Source organism: Biomphalaria glabrata, chromosome 6 (genome assembly GCF_947242115.1).
Source record: "Biomphalaria glabrata chromosome 6, xgBioGlab47.1, whole genome shotgun sequence".
NCBI lineage: Eukaryota > Metazoa > Mollusca > Gastropoda > Planorbidae > Biomphalaria > Biomphalaria glabrata.
Window position 1 is genome coordinate 17,205,464 of NC_074716.1, and position 20,532 is coordinate 17,225,995.

Sequence of the window (20,532 nt, forward strand, 5' to 3'; positions counted from 1 at the left end):
TTTGATTTGAACATACTAAAACAGCAGGAGCCCTCACGCCACACTGTGTCTATCGCTTCATAGCACTAGTATTAATGTGTGGGGACAACTGGCTTCAAGGTGTATGATTACAGTCAATGACTCAGCTAAAGACATACATTCGCCTCGTTCCCATAATAACCAAATATTGATCCCTACCTCCGCAATCCATAGTTCACACCATGCACCACTTCCCCCTCCCTCCCCTCCTCACTTAGCCTTGTCTAATTAAATTTTCTGGAATGACCGAGACATATTTATGTGTTTAGGGTAAGTGTGTATGTGTGTTTCTCTATGTTTGTACGATACATTGAATACGTAGCAAACAGTCAAGTAAATAGAACATTCTAGTGTCTCCAGTTACAGTCGCAATGTACGGACTAGTGACATAGCCCTCAAGGGAAATAACCAGACATCCTGCTCTTGGACTGCAAGAGTAGCTAAATATCTATCTTCTTGGTTTGTTTCCCCTTGTATTAACAAAACACTGTTGTTTGGGATGCTTCATTTTGCGTTTTAAATATTTGTGTCTTATGAGAGAATCGGTGTGTGTGTGTTTCAACATACCAATGAATATTGCTTGAGCTAGAAATAAATTAATCAGCAAATAGTCAGACGGATAGATGAATGGACAGACTGAAGCAACAAAGAGAATAAACTGACAGACAGTAAAATCGATAGATAGATAGATAGATAGATAGATAGATAGATAGATAAATAGATAGATAGATAGATAGATAGATGCGAGTATACAAATAAAGAATATGTAACAACAAATATACCCATGTAATTTGCCTTTAGGAAGCGATCAGATAATCTGCTTACAGTAGCACTAATTGCATTTATATTGCTCTGTTAGCAGTCGTAATGTGCCCTCCGTGTGCCAAGGGCAGAGAACAACATACAAGGAGGCTGGGGAGGAGTTGCTAACGGAACACAGTTCTGAAGACGTAAGCTTATGTTTATTATGAAGGTACTAGAGTGTGTGGTCTGATTGGAGACGCTGGTCATATACGAAGTGAATGAAGATTAATTTCAATTTAAAGACATTGATGACAAGAAGAAATGAAAAAAGAACAATCGAAATTATAATTTAGGGTTTTTACACATATTGCGTTTATTGCATTTCATGTCTCTAGAGACAATCTTTTCCCTTTGCAACTACTTGTGTGACTAAAGAGACCAATATTTAATACACAGCTGCATCATAGGTTGGGCATATGTAATCACCAGAGGCTGTTGTACTTTCACCCTTCTTTTTACTTCCGGTGTGTATGCCATCTGCAATTCGGGACCCTTACTGTAGGTTCGCTCTCCATGTGGATCTATCCAGTCTTATTCCCAAATGTTAATGTCGATTTTGAAGTCAATCATGTTCCGTTTGCCTACACCAGTACACCTTAGAAGTGAGCGACCAGCGGCTCTCCTGCATTCTCTTAGATCACCAAGCAGAATGTCTTGTGGAAGTCGAACTTGGGGCATTCTGTGAACGTGACCAAGCCAGCCAAGCCGTCTGCTGCTGTTTGCAGCGCGTATGTCCTGGCACCCTGCTCCTCGCATCACTTCCTGATTAGTGATTTTATCTTGCAAGAGACATTTGCCCAACAGAAAACGCCATTGTATACAGGCTGAAAGGTCCAAAGGAACTTCATTACTATGACCGCTTTTACCAAATCACTAGTAGAGAGACCTGCACAAAGTGACAGACCCGTAACGGTTTCCAGCTGTTAACTTTTCGTCAACCCTAAATTGAGGCCAAGCAGCATTGCAGTGAGCTCATTAGGAATTTGGAGGACTAGATATAATTTAAGAATAATTATGCTTTCATTATGTTTCATCTGGTGATTTTTTTTTTCTTGTAGAATGCGGGTTGTGAGCTCAATAAAACCTGTTAAAGCCCATTGGATTTAAATCAAACATTTGTGTTCTACGATAGCCGCAGGACAACACACTATCACAGACACATAAAAAGAACTACTCTACTACTTTGCACAATAACAAACTATTAAAGCAGAGAGCATTTCGTGACATGTCCATGTGAGGAGCTAGTGCTATACAAAAATAAAACGTTTCCGAACATTAATTCTGATTTTAAGGTTGATTTCTTAGAGTGGACATCCTAGATTATCTCCCTTTACTTGTCTTTACACTTTTATATTGTTTCATTATTATAGTATTAATGAAAAAAAAAGGGAAAAAAATGAGTATATACATGCACTTGTATGCAGAGTACCTACTGGATATTCCCCAAAGTTTGTCATGAATCAAGTCTTTAATATCCTTTGAGTAAATTCTAAATGATTTGTTGTAGTGCACTTTTCAAAGTGTTGGTAGCACTATGCAATAACAACATTCTTCAATGAATCTTCGGGACTCAAACACAAGCCTTAATCTTATGGCAGAGAAAAATATTTATTTTTCAATTGCAAACCGATTGGCAAGTTGTGAGTGAATTAATTTGAAAGGAAAAAAAAAATTATTTCTTGACATATATTTTTTAGTAATTAAAAGAAAATCGTTCAATCATATGCATTTGGGTCCTGAACCTAGTCATTGCAGACACCTACCTCAGAAACGCCACTGATTGGTCTCACTTGTTGGGTTAACTACATCTTGAATCAGATCCAACGTCAGTCGAACTGAAAGATCACTCTGACATACTACGTTGAGAGGGGAGGGAGAAACAGAATCGGTGGCGGATGAGAGGAGGGGGGGGGTAGACTTGATGGCAGATGCAAGATTGAGGTCTTGGCCCCCGGGAGTGTGGCTCTGGTGTGGCTCTGGTGTGGTTCTTGTTAGAGAAATGGGTGCCGTGAAGACCAATGTGATTTCCCTGTGATAAGTTTACTATTAGAAGCAAGTGACCTCTGACCTCTACACGTAGTTTACTATTAGTAGCAAGTGACCTCTGACCTCAGCACATAGAAAAACCTTTGTTCCGACCAATGTTATTCTTGAACATGGTACACACCACCAACACATTATACAAGAAAAAGTGCGATGAGATGTGCAGACAGCAGCGCGGTCATTAAACTCAATTCAAACTTGCTGCCGAGGTATCCATCAACGATTCTCTGTTAGTCTTTAGTGAACTGTCTGATGTTTTAGGTAGAGGAACATTCAGTTCAACTTTGGCTGTCAAAACAATTGTAATACTAAAATCTACAAACAATTAGTTGAAATTATTTTCGAAACTTACGTGTGTTAGACGGTAGATATTTTTTTGTGTTCTGGCACTATTATGATAGGGGGAGGTTTTGACGTAGAGACAATGACGAGACTAGACCAGGATTTCAGGAATAATAGCGAAATTATTAACCGATGTGAACAGACCAGTTTTGACAACTTTAGAGAGAGAGAGGAAGATGTAGATTGACGACATTCGATGATTCCATTCGTTAGTATTAAACTTCTTGTTCTACACTCACTATCAGCGTCAACGAACTTATACTGTTGGCCTTTTGACTGTGTTATTGGAGGTCTTTATTTGTGTGTTACCTCTGTTTGACTTAGTTGCGTTAGAAACAGTGCGTGCGTGCGTGTGTGCGTGTGTGCATCTGTTAATGTTTAGTTTTACTTTAGAATTTTTCTACACTTATTTATACAACATAAAGAAAATGTTTTAGAAACATTGCCGTTAGCTGCACCATACTGGCCTCATTGTTAAGAAAAGTAGACAAAATGTGAACGGGAAGATTGGAGGTGTGTATCTAGTTTAAATGATTCACACAGCTAACATATTACATGGAATAAATGTTTGAAAAATAGTTTACTTGGAAACTTACTCTGCATATGATTTGTTCAGAATTCAGCGGTTCAGTTCAGAGTTCCGTGATTCAGTTCAGAGTTCCGTGATTCAGTTCAGAGTTAAAAGGTTGTTTGAACCAATGTGTTTGTCTTTTTGTTTTGCGCAAACAGGTTTATATATAGATGTATTATGAATGTGATTTTATTGTTTGCAGTTGTCGTTACTTCTGTTTATAGATTGTATAAATCATCATGAGAATGTATTCAATGTACCATGTGAGTCATTCATGAGCTTTGATTCTAATATTTGAACAGATCTAGAACGAGATGGTATTTTTTTTTTATCCGCGCGTTACTATTTTACTTGTGAAACTAAAGCTTGTTTTTACAAAACTTAGCCTATATCAACTCTGTCAAAGCTTGGCCTTTATCAACTCTGTCAAAGCTTGGCCTTTATCAACTCTGTCAAAACTTAGCCTATATCAATTCTGTCAAAACCTAGCCTATATCAACTCTGTCAAAACCTAGCCTATATCAACTCTGTCAAAACCTAGCCTATATCAACTCTGTCAAAACCTAGCCTATATCAACTCTGTCAAGACTTAGCCTTTATCAACTCTGTCAAAACCTAGCCTATATCAACTCTGTCAAGACTTCGCCTATATCAACCTCTGTCAAAACCTAGCCTATATGTCAACAATGTCAAGACTTAGCCTATATCAACTCTGTCAAAACGTAGCCTATGTCAACTCTGTCAAAACATAGCCTATATCAACTCTGTCAAAACTTAGCCTATATCAACTCTGTCAAGACTTAGCCTATATTGACTCTGTCAAAACTTAGCCTTTATCAACTCTGTCTGTCTGGTACACATAATCAACACGTTTATTTCTCCCACTTCCCATTCTCGGATCAAGTTGAAACTTTTCACAATTATTGACTGCCGAAGACAATACATAACTCAGTCCCCATAAATTAACCAAATATATAATCAATTAGTGGCAATTAATTAGTGTTGTTTTATTCAGAAAAAAAGAAAGACGTCAGAGGCAACCCAACACAAAGCACTTAATTGAAACCCAACAGGTAGACATTTCTGGAATTAATTTCAGTCTTCCTAAAACATCGAAGTGGAATAAGTAACAGAAAAAAAAAATAATTCGAAAAACTACTTAAGGAACTTTGCATGTTGTTTTTTTTTTTTTGGGGGGGTGGGGGGGGGGTATTCCATTCCATTGTTCAAGTCGTCTGGAAATGTTCATTTACATTTCGGCACTTGCTGCGTTTTTTTTTATCTGGGTTGGGGGGGGGGAGGAACAAAATCAAAGTTACAGACCGGAAGTTCGTGGAATCTTGACGACATTTCAGACTATTTGCATACATTGTCTGATTTTTTGGGGTAGAATTGGGGTCACGTAAATATACTTAGTTTTAAAGCTGACCAGGTCCTTGAATCGAATTTTGGTTCGGTTAGGTTCGGTTAAGTTGAAATAATATTAACATTTTTGGGGGGCTAGATCTACGCGCGCGCGTGTGTGTGTGTTTCGGTGGGGTGTGTTTATGTGATTGCGAGATGTGTGTATGTGTGGTGCATGTGTTTTTGGTGTGTGTGTGTGTGTGTTTATGTTGTGTGTTATGATATTACACGTTTGCCCTTCATTTTAATTCTTCAGAATTTTTACCAAACTTATATCATTTGACTGTGTCAGTTTGTCTGTCTGGTAAAAAGTGTGTACATGTTATTTCTCTCACACCCATTCTCGGATCAAGTTGAAACTTTACACAATTATTTATTGGCATAGACAAGACATGAATCAATATAAAAAAGAAGTCTGTTTTTTTATATAGGTAAGTTTATGTAAGTACTTCTTCTACATCTAGGCAGCGTCTACAGCGGGGTGCAAATCAAACAATGTATTGAGCTCAAGTCTCAATGGAACACTTAAAATGTACATTTTGTTTTTAGTTCTATTTGAGAGTCCCTTATATCAAATCACTCCGTCTGTCTGTCTTGTACACATTTTGTACACGTTAGTTCTCCCACTTCCCCCCTTTTAAGTTGAAACTTGACACAATTAGACATTGTCCATAACAAGACCTAAAATAAATTAAAAAAAAAAAGAATGTGGTAAATAATTAAATTTGTCTCACTGAAAAAGCGAAATAAATATTACACTATTGAGGTATTGCTGTAAATGTGCAGTTCTTTCCCTCATATAATCTTTGTATTTGTTTTTTTTCTAAGTATGTTATTATATTTCCGACTTTTGTTTAGCTCCAAATTTACAAATTTAATTAATGAAAGTGAGTTATAAAACAGCTTCAATCGTTTTCTGTGCTAGTGAGAGTACAGACACATCCATCTTCTGCTGTCTCAAATCATAGTGTACAAAGAGGCGCGGGAAAATAAATGATTGAAGACTGTCACTTCTGCTAAACAAGGGATGCTAGATGCTACTCTAGGCATCTTAAAAAAACAAAAACACTTCAGCCTGAAGAAAAAATAGAACAAAGTAACTAAGAAAAACCTAGACTTGAGAGTGATTGTAATGCAATACATGTATCCTCTAGAAACAGTTTAAAAGAAGCCCAGCTTATGTTGTTATTTTGGGCACTTGTTTTAGACCAAAAGTTTGGGAACATCTCGAGATGACGTATACTTGTCTATAAAGATTGGTCTCAGTTTAGACCTACTATAAAGATTGGTCTTGGTTCAGACCTACTATAGATTGGTCTCTGTTCGGACCTACTATAAAGATTGGTCTCTGTTCAGACCTACTATACAGATTGGTCTTGGTTCAAGCCTACTATAAAGATTGGTCTCTGTTCAGACCTACTATAAAGATTGGTCTTGGTTCAGACCTACTATAAAGATTGGTCTCTGTTCAGACCTACTATAAAGATTGGTCTCTGTTTAGAACCTACTATAAAGATTGGTCTTGGTTTAGACCTACTATAAAGATTGATTTCTGTTCAGACCTACTATAAAGATTGGTCTTGGTTCAGGCCAACTATAAAGATTGGTCTCTGTTCAGACCTACTATAAAGATTGGTCTCTGTTCAGACCTACTATAAAGATTGGTCTTGGTTTAGACATACTATAAAGATTGGTCTTGGTTTAGACCTACTATAAAGATTGGTCTCTGTTCAGACCTACTATAAAGATTGGTCTTGGTTTAGACCTACTATAAAGATTGGTCTCTGTTCAGACCTACTATAAAGATTGGTCTTGGTTTAGACCTACTATGAAGATTGGTCTTGGTTCAGACCTACTATAAAGATAGGTCTCTGTTCAGACCTACTATAAAGATTGGTCTCTGTTCAACCTACTATAAAAATTGGTCTCTGTTCAGACCTACTATGAAGATTGGTCTTGGTTCAGACCTACTATAAAGATAGGTCTCTGTTCAGACCTACTATAAAGATTGGTCTCTGTTCAACCTACTATAAAAATTGGTCTCTGTTCAGACCTAATATAAAGATTGGTCTTGGTTCAGACCTACTATAAAGATTGGTCTTGGTTCAGACCTACTATAAAGATTGGTCTCGGTTTAGACCTACTATAAAGATTGGTCTCGGTTTAGACCTACTATAAAGATTGGTCTCTATTCAGACCTACTATAAAGATTGGTCTTGGTTTAGACCTACTATAAAGATTGGTCTCGGTTCAGACCTACTATAAAGATTGGTCTTGGTTTAGACCTACTATGAAGATTGGTCTCGGTTTAGGCCTACTATAAAGATTGGTTTTGGTTCAGACCTACTATAAAGATTGGTCTCGGTTCAGACCTACTATAAAGATTGGTCTTGGTTCAGACCTACTATAAAGATTGGTCTCTGTTCGGACCTACTATAAAGATTGGTCTCTGTTCAGACCTACTATAAAGATTGGTCTCTGTTCAGACCTACTATAAAGATTGGTCTCAGTTTAGACCTACTATGAAGATTGGTCTTGGTTTAGACCTACTATAAAGATTGGTCTCTGTTCAGACCTACTATAAAGATTGGTTTTGGTTCAGACCTACTATAAAGATTGGTCTCTGTTCAGACCTACTATAAAGATTGGTCTCTGTTCAGACCTACTATAAAGATTGGTCTTGGTTCAGACCTACTATAAAGATTGGTCTCTGCTCAGACCTACTATAAAGATTGGTTTTGGTTTAGACCTACTATAAAGATTGGTCTCTGTTCAGACCTACTATAAAGATTGGTCTCGGTTCAGACCTACTATAAAGATTGGTCTTGGTTTAGGCCTACTATAAAGATTGGTCTTGGTTCAGGCCTACTATAAAGATTGGTCTCTGTTCAGACCTACTATAAAGATTGGTTTTGGTTTAGACCTACTATAAAGATTGGTCTTGGTTCAGACCTACTATAAAGATTGGTCTCGGTTCAGACCTACTATGAAGATTGGTCTTGGTTTAGTTCTACTATAAAGATTGGTCTTGGTTTAGACCTACTATGAAGATTGGTCTGTTTCTGTGACTCCCTAAACCTCTAGAGAACTAAACTCTGCCTCTCTAAAGCCGCCAAAAGCAATCAGACTGCACTTTCATCACACACCCTAAGTCTAGTCTTGTTTTTTTGTTTTTTAATTTCTCACATCATTAAGCCAAAACTTTAACCCTTTTGTTGAAACAAATAACTTTTTGCTCCAAAATCCTAATCATGTTCTGGCAGAAAATAATTATTTTCCTAAAAAAACTGTGCCTTTAGCTCGGGAAACAAAGCTGTTTGGAATAAGAAGCCGGTTTCCAGACTATCTCTAGAAATTACTTTTTTGTGTTGCATCAATATAAATAATCAAATTAATGCAGTTAATATAATAGAAGGTAAATTCACATTCATCTAAATATTGATTGTTGATTGCCGTATGAGATAACAGCTATAATTTAATAAGATAAAGCCTGCTGTCAGATAATATACAATTTCTGCAATGCATATCGACACACACACAATCTAGGCAACAGTTGCACACAGGAGAAGGTTTTCAAAACTTGATTTTCAATGCAGTGAATGAGATCTGATAGGACGGGAGGTAATACTGTTGTCCACACATGTGAAAAGAAAATCGCGAGCAAAGCGTTTTCTTTCCTTTTTTGAAAGTATTAATGACTAATTGTTTTAAATCTACGTATGTTCTGTGAGTTATTGTGAGCTTATGTTAAATGTCATAATTAAATGGAATATAGAAATAGAGCCAACGGAAGTGTAGCTTCCTGGGGAGACTATAAGAGACATGTATTTAGTGCTGGATTATCAAGAGCGACGTGGCGTAATGAAGGTTTTAGCTGTTTAACAAGCAATAGAAAAAAAAAGAATAATTTTTAAAACCAAAGCTTATCTAAGGAGGAATAACCGCTAATTACTACCATTTATTTTAAATTTACACGGTTTAGCTCCCTTATCTTCTTATCTTAAATAATACAGACGTTACTTCAAAAAAGAAGATGATAACGTCCTACGTGTCATGCATTTAGTCATGCATATTAACCAATGACTTAAATTCTGCCCTTTCTGGTATATAAAACAAAATTAATTAATTAGTACTAAATGATTATTTAATTGTTCAATTTTTGGATTTATTCATGTATTGTTATTCGACTATGAATAAGTATGCAAATTTTTTACTTGTATATATATATCCACAACTCTCTTTAAGTTGCATTTATTCCCTTTATTTCGAGATCAAACAAAATAATTAATCACCAACAACAAATTTACTAATTGTTTAATTTTTTTTATTGATTCATGTCTTGTCAGTTTCAATGAATAATTGTGCAAAGTTTTAATTTGATAAGACCATGGGAAAGGGTAGAAAAAGCATGCTCAAATTTTGTACCAGACAAACAGACAGAGTAAGGTTTGTAAAAAAAAAGGTTATTTCTTTCATTCTATCACGTGACAGATTACGGTGTATGCGTATAAATGTGTTAAAGTATTATATTATTGACAAAAACAATATTATTATGTAAAATAACCGTCAAAAGTGCAACTTAGCTCAATAGTTTTTATTTGCTGAATTAAAATGTAACATTGTTGTTTTTTTTCCAAATAATGTATAAACAAATTGTTACAAAACTAGGACCAACATTTACTTTCACTTTTCGAAAGAAGTTTTTTTGTTTTAAGTGTTCAATGTCAAGGTCACGTCTGGAGTTGAGACATTTGTACTGTTATTCACAGTCACTGACCTACTTATGTAAATGTGAATGTTCCCGGGATCGGGCAGCGGGGATACAATTTAAATAACTATTGTTCTCAGCAAATCTCCCGACGTTTCAGAGACTTGAAAACCTTAACCATAAGTCCTCCACACTTGATGGCCTAAGGTCTAAAGAAGAGGCAGCCAATACTTCATTATAAATTATACAATAAATTTAACTTTTAGCATAATAGCTAAATTTATTCATTTCAGTAATCTTATCTTACTCTATCTGCAGAGTGCTTAATAGCATAATAAGAAACAATGTTGCTGTGATTGATTCTGTGAATATGACGAATTAGTTGGGGTTTTTTAATCCATGTATTTCAATGTGAAGTTTTACAAAGCTTATATCAATTTACTCTGTCTGTCTGTCTGTCTGGTAGAAAGGTTGTACACGTTTTCTCCCCCACCCTTTCTCGGATCAAGTTAAAACTTTGCACACACAACCATTCATCGGCATAGACAAGTCATGAATCAATAAATAAAAATAAACCAGTTGGTCAATTAATTATTGGTAATTAATTATATTGGTTGATATCGAATGAGAGAAATAATTTCAACATTATTGAGAGATATAGTTGTAAGTTGTAAGTGCGGAGCTCTTCCCATTAGATAAGCTTTTAAAAAAAAGAATTTTTATATTACGACGTTTTTGGTTTTGTCAGTTTTACATCACGCGTACTGACACATACTGACACATACTGACACATACTCTCTCCTCTAAACCATGATTTGTTTTTTTAGAGTTACAGTAGGATTAAGGTTGTGTATTATGCATGCCACTCGACCAGGCACACGTCCCCCACTATTATCTTAAAATACAAGGTTTATCATTATATACGATCTGTCGGAATATTTATTCATATCATGTTAAACAGCAAACAACCAAGAAAAACAAATTCCTGTTCCCTCTGATAATACTGAGCCAAACACTTGGTCAAACATTGTATAAGCAACATAGACTATTACAGAGATCGAAATGATTAGTTCTCTGCCTGTGAAAAGCACAGAGCGCATAAACACTTCAACTAAGGGAGAATAACTCTCACAGAGGCGAACAGAATTCCCTGGACATCCCCAGAAATCTATTATTTCCATTTAAAGACGAACTGAACACAATGCAACTACTGGGACAACGAGGAGGGAGAGAAAAAAAACATAGATCTACCCAAGGGAACCAATATGCTAAAATACATTGTTGTGTTTATTTCTTGCTTTTTTTTTTTGTATTTTGTTTGTTTTGGCATGAATTGAGCTGGGCCACACTAACTTGGAAACAACAAAACGGGTCAAAGAGAAGAAGAATGTATTTGCAGACACTGGATGGCTCGGTGAACAAGATCTTGGTGATTTCAGGAGACACAACACAGAATATGCTGTAGGAATGAACAAATGAATTAGAAAAGAGTATCGCTATTTGTTTTTCTAAAAATTTCTTTACAAGAATGAGTCATGGGAGAGATACGAAACAAAATGTAATTTGAAATATCATTTTTTAAAATAAAAGGCGCACGGAATGATGGGAAGTATGCTAAGCAATTAGTGACCGGCAATGTCAGTTTTCGATCCTGTTTTATGGGCGACATGTGGTATAAAACCTGACTTGTAATTCAATTCCAAAGTCTATGTTCTGAAGATCTCAGAGTATGTCTTGCCGTTGCATTAGAAATGTAAATGTGTGGCTCAAATGTTCACGTGATCTATTTAGTGGTAACATCTTTTATATGCATCTACATTTACATACTATGTCCATCTGATTTCAAATAATGATATGATAACCAACAGAGTAATAGATAGGAATAACTTTTGTTATCAAATTAAAACCAGAGATAGTCAAGATTTTTTTTATTTATGGAGGTAATTAGTGCGGTCGCGGTGGTTGAGTGGTTAAGCGCTTGGCTTCCTAACCTGGGGTCCTGCGTTTGAATCTCGATGAAGACTGGGATTTTAAAGTTCGGGATTTTTAGGGCGCCCAGGTGACGACCCAACTCTAATGGGTACCTGACTTTAGTTGGGGACAGTAAATGATGTTGGTCGTTGTGCTGGCCACATGACACCTTCATTAACCGCTGGCCAAAGAAAGAGATGACCTTAACATCATCTTGCCCTATAGACCGCATGGTCTGAAAGGGGAACTTGACTTTTTGACTTTGTTGTCTATAGGGCAGATGATGTAAAGTTCATCTTTTTTTTTGTGGCCTACGGTTAACAAAGGTGTCATGTGGCCAGCACAACGACCAACCTTCTTTACTTTTCCACAGCTAATGTCAGGTGCCAATGGCTAGTCTCTTCCCACTGTCACCATAGAAACACACACTCCATAGCTCCATAACATGATAAAATATTACATAGCAAAACATCATTTTAGATTTCTTTAGCATAAAGAATACAAATATAGGCTGGGTATATTTGTTGTATAAATCAATATTAGAGTTCATGTTTTACATAAGTGTGTATGATGGAGCTGCGATTAAGTGCATACATTGAGATTTAAAGAGAACAATTGGATCATAAATACACATGGATACCACTAAATATGTTTTTATAAGAATAATTGAACAATTTGCCTGGACGAATCGCTTCAGCATTTTTCTTTTATTTCATTTCAGTAACACATTGATCTGTGTTTGTGTATAAGTAACGCCAACAAGAGCCTCTAAGATTAGATTAGAGCAGCCACTGGATAGTTGGTTCGTGCTCATTTAAATCTATTTTGTTTTATATTCACTCAATACACAAGGCTCTCCAATGAAGGCTTTCCAATGAAGGCTCTCCAATGAATGCTCTCCAATGAAGGCTCTCCAATGAAGGCTCTCCAGTGAAGGCTCTCCAGAGAAGGCTCTCCAATAAAGGCTCTCCAATGAAGGCTCTCCAGTGAATGCTCTCCAACGAAGGCTCTCCAGTGAAAGCTTTCCAATGAAGGCTCTCCAATGTTTAACAATCAGTATTATCATCAAAGGGGCAAGAGAGAGAGAGAGAGAGGAGAGAGGTGGGAGATGAAAGTGGGAAAGTAGCACTGTAAAAGAAGATAAACAGAGGGAGAGTTAAAAGATACAAGAGAGAGAGAGAGAGTGGGTGAGTAGAGAAAAAGTTGGGAAGTGACGCAGTACAGTGAGAAAGGAAGAGACAGAGAGAGAGAATGGAGGAGAGAGAGAGAGAGGGAGAGAGACAGAACGCGCTAGAGAGTGAGAAAGATATATCTATATTTCAATATCTATATGACTGAGTAAGTGTGAGTGAAGGAGAGACAGACAGAGAGACTAAAAAGATAAATGTGGAGCCTAGAGAGCAGATGTTGAATAATTTCTTGAATAAACAATAATGCTAATTAACCACGTGCTTGTGTTGATCTCGCGTGAGTGTATGGTGGGGGGGGGGGGGGGGGAGAGGGAGACAAATGTTCAAGTGAGCTCAAGATGTGGAGGAGGAGGTGGTTGATTGTGAGTAGTTCAGAGCTCATGTGGGAACACTGTCATGAAAATCATACTCTCGCGCGTGTGCTTCGGTATGAGTGTGTGTGTGTGTGTGTGTGACAGAGAGAGTGAGCAGTCAGGTGTGCTTGAAGGTTTTCAAAGGTGAAGGAGGTGAGCGTGTACAACTCAAACCGGGAAATGTGATCGGTTTCTTTGACACCAACACTCAACGCGCACATTTTGAAACACACACACACATATATATATATCAACACACTTACCCTCACATTTATTATGTACGCATTGAATAAATAAATAATTTTGCATAATGAGCTTTTCAAAGGTTAATGAGCAACATAAAATAGTAGCAAGAAGTAACTAGTAAAATGTGACGTCTAGGATACAAAACGTCCATCCCACAAGTACGAAGGTATCAGAAGTATTGTTGAAGCTGTTTTAACATTGTATAGCCCAACAAAGTACACACGATTTGAATCTCTCTATTCACGATTCTTAAAGACAACCTGCACCCATTCAACCACTGTTACATAAGATCTAGACGAAGTGGTCGTCTCCTTTCATAAAGCGCTGGTTGTGAGTGTGTGTGTTTCCTATGTGAATGTTGTTCGTTTTAGCATCTATTTGTTAGTGTACAGAAGTTACGCTGAGGTGGTCAAGGTAGTCAAAATAAATTTCCTTTTGATTGAACCAATACAAATTATCTTATCTATCTATCTTATATGTCAAACATAAACACCCAGTGTGACTCTTCATATAGGTCTACAATCAGGGGAGACTAACTAAGTAGGTGACTTGATGAAGGGACAGCATAGTTAAAATATTTTCCCCTTTTCTTAAGGCTCACATCAAACAATAGACCATCTGCAATATTTCCCCGCGACACATCCAAGGTTATAGATGAATATTTGATTAAGTGCATTAAAAATAAGTAAAGCAAATAGTATAATCTTATTTAAAATTACAATCTTGATAAAAATTATTTCTCGAAAAAACAAATGTCAATGTGCACAATATGTAACATTTGCTCTATAAATATAAGAACAAATAGATATAAAAATATTAAAATGTAATTAACATTTTCTAATTGAATAATAACGACATAGATCTTATATAAGTACAAACAAAGCTTTTCTCTAGTGTTATGGGAGTAAGGTTGAAACTATTGTGATATCAGCGTAAAGACTTACACGATGGACACTCTAAACACATTTTTATTATAATTGGAGTGTTAAAGTGTTATTCATGTTGCAACCCAAGGTAACATGTGTCCAGACCCATGACTAATCGTCGGCCCACTCTGTATGCAGGAATGACCAAGATGTCCAAATATGCTGAACTAACACTATTACCTCTATCGGTCTAGTGATCAAATGCAACTCCTAGCACCTACAGTCAACATAACCCACGAGATTTCTGTTTCCCCCTCGATGTGGCTCAATGTCATTTAGTTGTTAAGTTTCATTATTATTGTTGGGATAATTTAGGCCATTTTTTCTTTTATTTATTAACAATTGCTAGCCACATAATAACTTTGTTTAGTCTCTAACATTAGAATTAGGTATCAATCTTACGAGAATACGAAAATACGAAAACATAGATGAAAAGAAAGTCAATAAAAAAGGAATCAAAAAGTAATTGTAAAGATGTGTATGTATAGGAATAAAGAAAGAGAAGAAAGAATACATCAGGTGTAAGCAATTAGTTTGTGATTACACAGATGTGAGTACACACATTTACCATGAGATAGATCAATTGTATGAAGACCCACCAGTAGTGACTGAAATAAATGTCAGATAACAGAGGAGCGAAAATCGTATACAGGCAAAAGGCAAAAGGCAGACGACCCAAAGGCAGACCCCGAATACAATGGATTGATGATGTGGAGGTAGATCTGCAACAGCTTGGGGTTAGGGCGTGGAGACGAAAGGTCCAGGAGAGATCTGTATGGAAGGATGTGTTGAAGCAGGCCAGAGCCCTCCATGGGCTGTAGCGCCACTGGGATGGATGGAGTACACACATTATTCTGAATGTGAGATAGGCGACGATGTTGGAAGTCTCAGAAGAGGGAAGAGAAAGAGGGCGAATGGAATGAATGAAGAGAGAGAGAGAGAGAGATGTAGCCATAGTTACACTAAATAACTTGGCGACGCTCAAACTTTGGCTTGCCTTTTTTGTTGTTGTTTGTTTGTTTGTATTACCCACATCTAGATTTTACTTTTTGTTGTTGTTTGTTTGTATTACCCACATCTAGATTTTACTTTTTGTTGTTGTTTGTTTGTATTACCCACATCTAGATTTTACTTTTTGTTTCTTCATTTCCTTCAATCAGCTATTTAATGTCTGGGTATTTTGTCTAAGCAGAAACTAGTTTTATTTCTGTGTAGTGAAATGTTTAAAGGATTTAGTTATTTAACATCACAGTAGTGCTATTATTCCACGAATGTATGGGGAGAGCGAGCTTATGTAGACTTAAACTCTATTGTCGTTTGTTTCATGGAAAACTTTCACACAAATGAGATTCAGCTTTTTTAATCTTATAATCATAATCTTTTTTTTTTTTATTCCCTAGTAAGTTTGTTATTATTACTAGTAATACTGAAGACCAAATTTTTAAAATAAATTTTATGTTTTCCATACTGTATAGATTCAACTTCTACTATTACGTAACTATCTAATACACAGGTTTTTATTGAGTCGCCTCCCCTATGCATATAAATAAGTCAGAAAAGTTTGTGGTCTTGAAATGTTCTACAGCTAATTAGATCGAACTAGTTCCGCATCAACTTAGACTTTGAAATCAGACTCCTGTATAGATCTTATAATCAGACTCATTTATATACTTAGTAATCACATTCCAGTATCTCTTGATGCTAATAACAGACATGGACTCCACGCTGCTGACGCCCAGTCTATAATCTTCTGATCTCTTTCTCTCGTTATCAGAATAGCTTCTTCATAATCGCTATAAACAAAATATTTTTTCCTTATTCTTGCTATCCCCCCTTCACAAAAAATATATATATATAAATATATATGTTCTATATATGGAGGGGGGAGCGAAGATTGAAGAGATGAGCCTCTGATCAATCGTGACGTCAACATTCAATTTTTTCATAAGACTCCCTTAAGTCCAAAAATATCAAATAAAAAAAAATAAAATTAAGTCCAATAAATAATAAATTGAGAAAAAAGATGTAAATTATACTAATAACCAGAATAATTTTTTTTTGTTTTTAATGTTTTTTCATAAAATGTATTTGTTCAAACTATTTCTTACCTTAATAAGCGGTCTTTCCCACAGAGAAATGTCTAATGTGTTAATTAATTAAGAATGAAATCCAAGGGAGAATAATGCGTTCGAATTGCGTTCAAACTGTTTGTAAATCCAATATCCAATTCACGCTTGAAGGTAGTGATGACTTCTTTATCCAGAGTTGATGTCCATACTGGTCAGTGGATCCAAGTACTCAATGTCAGGTAGTTAGCTAAATATCTGAGAGATGAAAATAATAATACTGTTTTAAAAAAACAACAACGGTATGACTAAAATAAGAAAAGAAAGGGTTTAGTTTCAAGATATATTTCATGCAGAGATCTCTCAAGCTAGAGTATATAAGAGAAGAGAGGTAGAACTGATAGGCTTACATTGACTTTTGTAGTCCTAGCTCTCCTTGTGTAGGTTTACAAGACAGGCTGGAACTACAGTGATTAAAAACAAAGATGGAACTCTTCTGACTCAAGAAGCAGATGTGATTAGAAGGTGGACAGAATATTGCAAATATTTGTGTCATTTCGAGAATGATTCCAAATACAGTTTAATTAACAAAACACCTTGGGACAACAGAAAACTTTGCGAGGCTCCAATACTAGAGTCTGAAGTAGAGGAAGCAATTGACTCACTTTAAGGTGGCAAGTCGCAATGATTTGATATCATCAGAACTTGTACAACACGGAGGCTCACTTAGAACAAATTTTTTTAGGACAATTTGCCAGAAAATATGGGACGAAAGAATATCAAGGCCAAAAGAATGCACCCAATGTTCAATTATCTCACAGCCCAAGAAAGGAAACATGAGACAATGCCAAAACTATAAAATGATAAGACTAAGACTGCTTTATTGATCCTTACGGAAATTTGTTGTGATTACATTGAATCGTTTCTCATATAAAGACAACACAACAGAAAAATAAGTCTGATCAGTCATCTGAACAATTCCTTTCCTTTCAACACACAGGATATCAACATACAGAAAACCAACACACAGGATATCAACATACAGAATACCAACACACAGGGTATCAACATACAGAATACCAACACACAGGGCATCAAACACAGTGCTAACACGAGCACATCTTAGTTATGTTCCATCAACACTTCTATTGAAATATTCTTTGGACCATAGCAGAGATCAGAGAAGTTACAGTTTGTAAGGGGGTGTAGTGGCTGAATGGCCAGGCGCTTGGCTACCGAACTGAGGGGTTAGGGTTGGAATCTCGTTAAACACTGGGATTTTGTATATTGGGATAAGGACGCCCCTGAGTACACCCAACTCTAATGTATGTCTAATATTAGTTGGGGAAAGAAAGGTGGTATGTCGTTGCGCTGGCCACATGACATCCTTGTTAATCGTGGCCCACAGAATGAGCTGACCTTTCCATCATCTCTCCCATAGATAGCGAGGTCTGTAAGAGTTACTTTACTTGAGTTGTAAATAGTCGCCCTTTACAAGTCATTGATTAAAAATATTTACTTACAGAACTTACAATGTTTCACTCCTCTATCGACATATATAAAAGAAGGCGTTCGTATCTATGACAACCGTCGGTTTTCTTATCTTACACGCGCATTGGTAAAAACATACACACTCAAATACACACACACACACTCAAATACACACACACACATTGAATGTTTATTTTATTCCAGTTCCACTTTACATCATCTCGTTATGCAACTTAATACATTCGTTTTGAAATTAACAAAAGTTGTGATTTTCCCAAGATAATCTCCCCCTCGTACCAAGCCGTCTGCTACATCTGCGAAGGATTAGGGCCAGGTATTTATGGAAATTAAAGTCTTAGTTTAAAAAAAAATAGTTCTAAAATTTTATTGAGGTAGTAGAAAATATAGAAAAAAAAGAAATGTTAAAAAATCTGGTCTCAAATTATCATGTCGTTTGAAGCAATACAGAAAAAAAAAACGCAGGATAATTAGCACACACGATAATTAACACTCAGGTTACTTAACAGAAAATAAAAAATACTCAGGGTGATCAACACACATGATGATCAACACACTGGATATCAACACACAATATACTAACACAAGATAAAAACATACATGAATCAACAACCAGGATAGTCAACACATACGATATCAACACACATGATATCAACACACATGATATCAGTACACGTGATAGTCAGCACATAGGATAATCAACAAACATGAGCGAGACACAAGATATCAACACACAAGACAGTCAATACACGAGACAGTCAACACAAAAGACAATAAACACACAGATTAGTAAAAACACATTGTATTTTAATGCACAGCAAAATCTAATCACAGAATAGTCAACACACAGAATATAAACATTGACAATCAACACTGGGTATAGTCAACTTTGGCGGTATTTAAATTTTTTACTGGAAGTTGATGCATTTGAATATTTGATTGTAAAATTGTCTTTCAATTCAACGCGCAATTGCGAATTCGTCTTATTTGATACACTAAAGTGACAGAATGTCGATATTTAGTGAATACAATTTTATTCCTTTGAAACTCATTCCACAGAAAGTTGACTATAAATCCAAAATATAAAATAAATTGCAGTGAAAAGAAAACCTTATTTAGGTATATAAACTGTGTGTTATATTCAAACGATAAAAAATTAATTAATGGTAGACTAGCATACTTCATATAAAGACTTATAGGAAAACCATTATTCTGACACCTTTCCTGGAATATTCTTTGGAATATTTCTTTTTGCGTATTTATTTACAATACAAGATCTTAATTTGAAAATGTGCTGGTCATCTAGAATTTTTTTTCTTTTATCTTTGTTTTGTTTTTTTGACCAACTAACTTGACTGAATAGGGTATACAATACTAGATAGTCATTGGTTGAAATGTGCATTCTTAACTTTATCCAAAAACAATAGTTTTAAAAATGTTTATAATAACACTGATTTATTAGTGTTAGTCTAGCATTATTATAAATTGAATGACATGACTGATCCAAACTAACTGATACACTTAATAAAGGCTTTGTTGTTTTTTTGTGTTTTTTTTTTAAAGTAGTTTTTGTTGTTGTATTTTGTTTGATTTCCAGATGGACTTGGCGTCCTCCAAACCAAAAGCAGAACCTTCAAGTGACAGAGGAAGAGGGAAGTAGATATTTTCTAGGATTATCTCCCCATTTGACTTGTTTCTCTTGTTTCCAACAACTGACGCACACGCGGACACACACATGGATAGATAGATAGATAGATAGATAGATAGATAGATAGATAGATAGATAGATAGATAGCTATTTATAGCTTTTATATAGCGCTACTTTCATGCTTGTGGGCCAGTTGGGGAAGGGGTGGGGTTCTGGGAGAAGGTATTTCCGTGCTGCCTTTAGGCAAGCATTAAATACAACTCTGCTCGAGTCGGGTGTCGAACCTCGTTCAAGTTCTTAGCCTCTTGACCACGCAATCTATAGATGTAGATGTAGATGTAGATATAGATGTAGATATAGATGTAGATGTACATGTAGATATAGATGTAGATATAGATGTAGATGTAGATATTTGGCTACTTGGAAAAGAATGTTGGTGTAGACTAAGACCTGTTCACCATGTACTGCTACACGAGAATGAATGAGCGACGATGTGATACTAGAGGATAGGAAGCCAGCACGAGGAGAGCACGAGGTGACTGACACTGTGTGACATCTGATCTAGGCACGAACGTGATGGAGACACAGTGTCCACTAATATCCGATGTGTCTTGTACACGTTGAGTTATTTCAATATCAGAAAAAAAAAACAATTGTCTTTTTACGCTTTCTTGTGTGTGTGTGTGTGTGTGTGAACAACAAAACCTAGGCTGTATAACTATCTTTAACTGTG

General features: G+C 36.1%; 1 protein-coding gene across 3 annotated transcripts in view; it reads right to left on the bottom strand.

Annotated features, from left to right (window-relative positions):
• Positions 1 to 20,532, bottom strand: part of LOC106079964 (glutamate receptor ionotropic, kainate 2-like) — a 224,408-nt gene that overhangs the window by 124,011 nt on the left and 79,865 nt on the right. For all 3 annotated transcript variants that reach the window (XM_056032750.1, XM_056032749.1, XM_056032751.1), the window contains exon 2: positions 16,685 to 16,900. The gene's annotated coding sequence lies outside the window, so the exon portion shown is untranslated. The remainder of the gene's footprint in view (positions 1 to 16,684; positions 16,901 to 20,532) is intronic.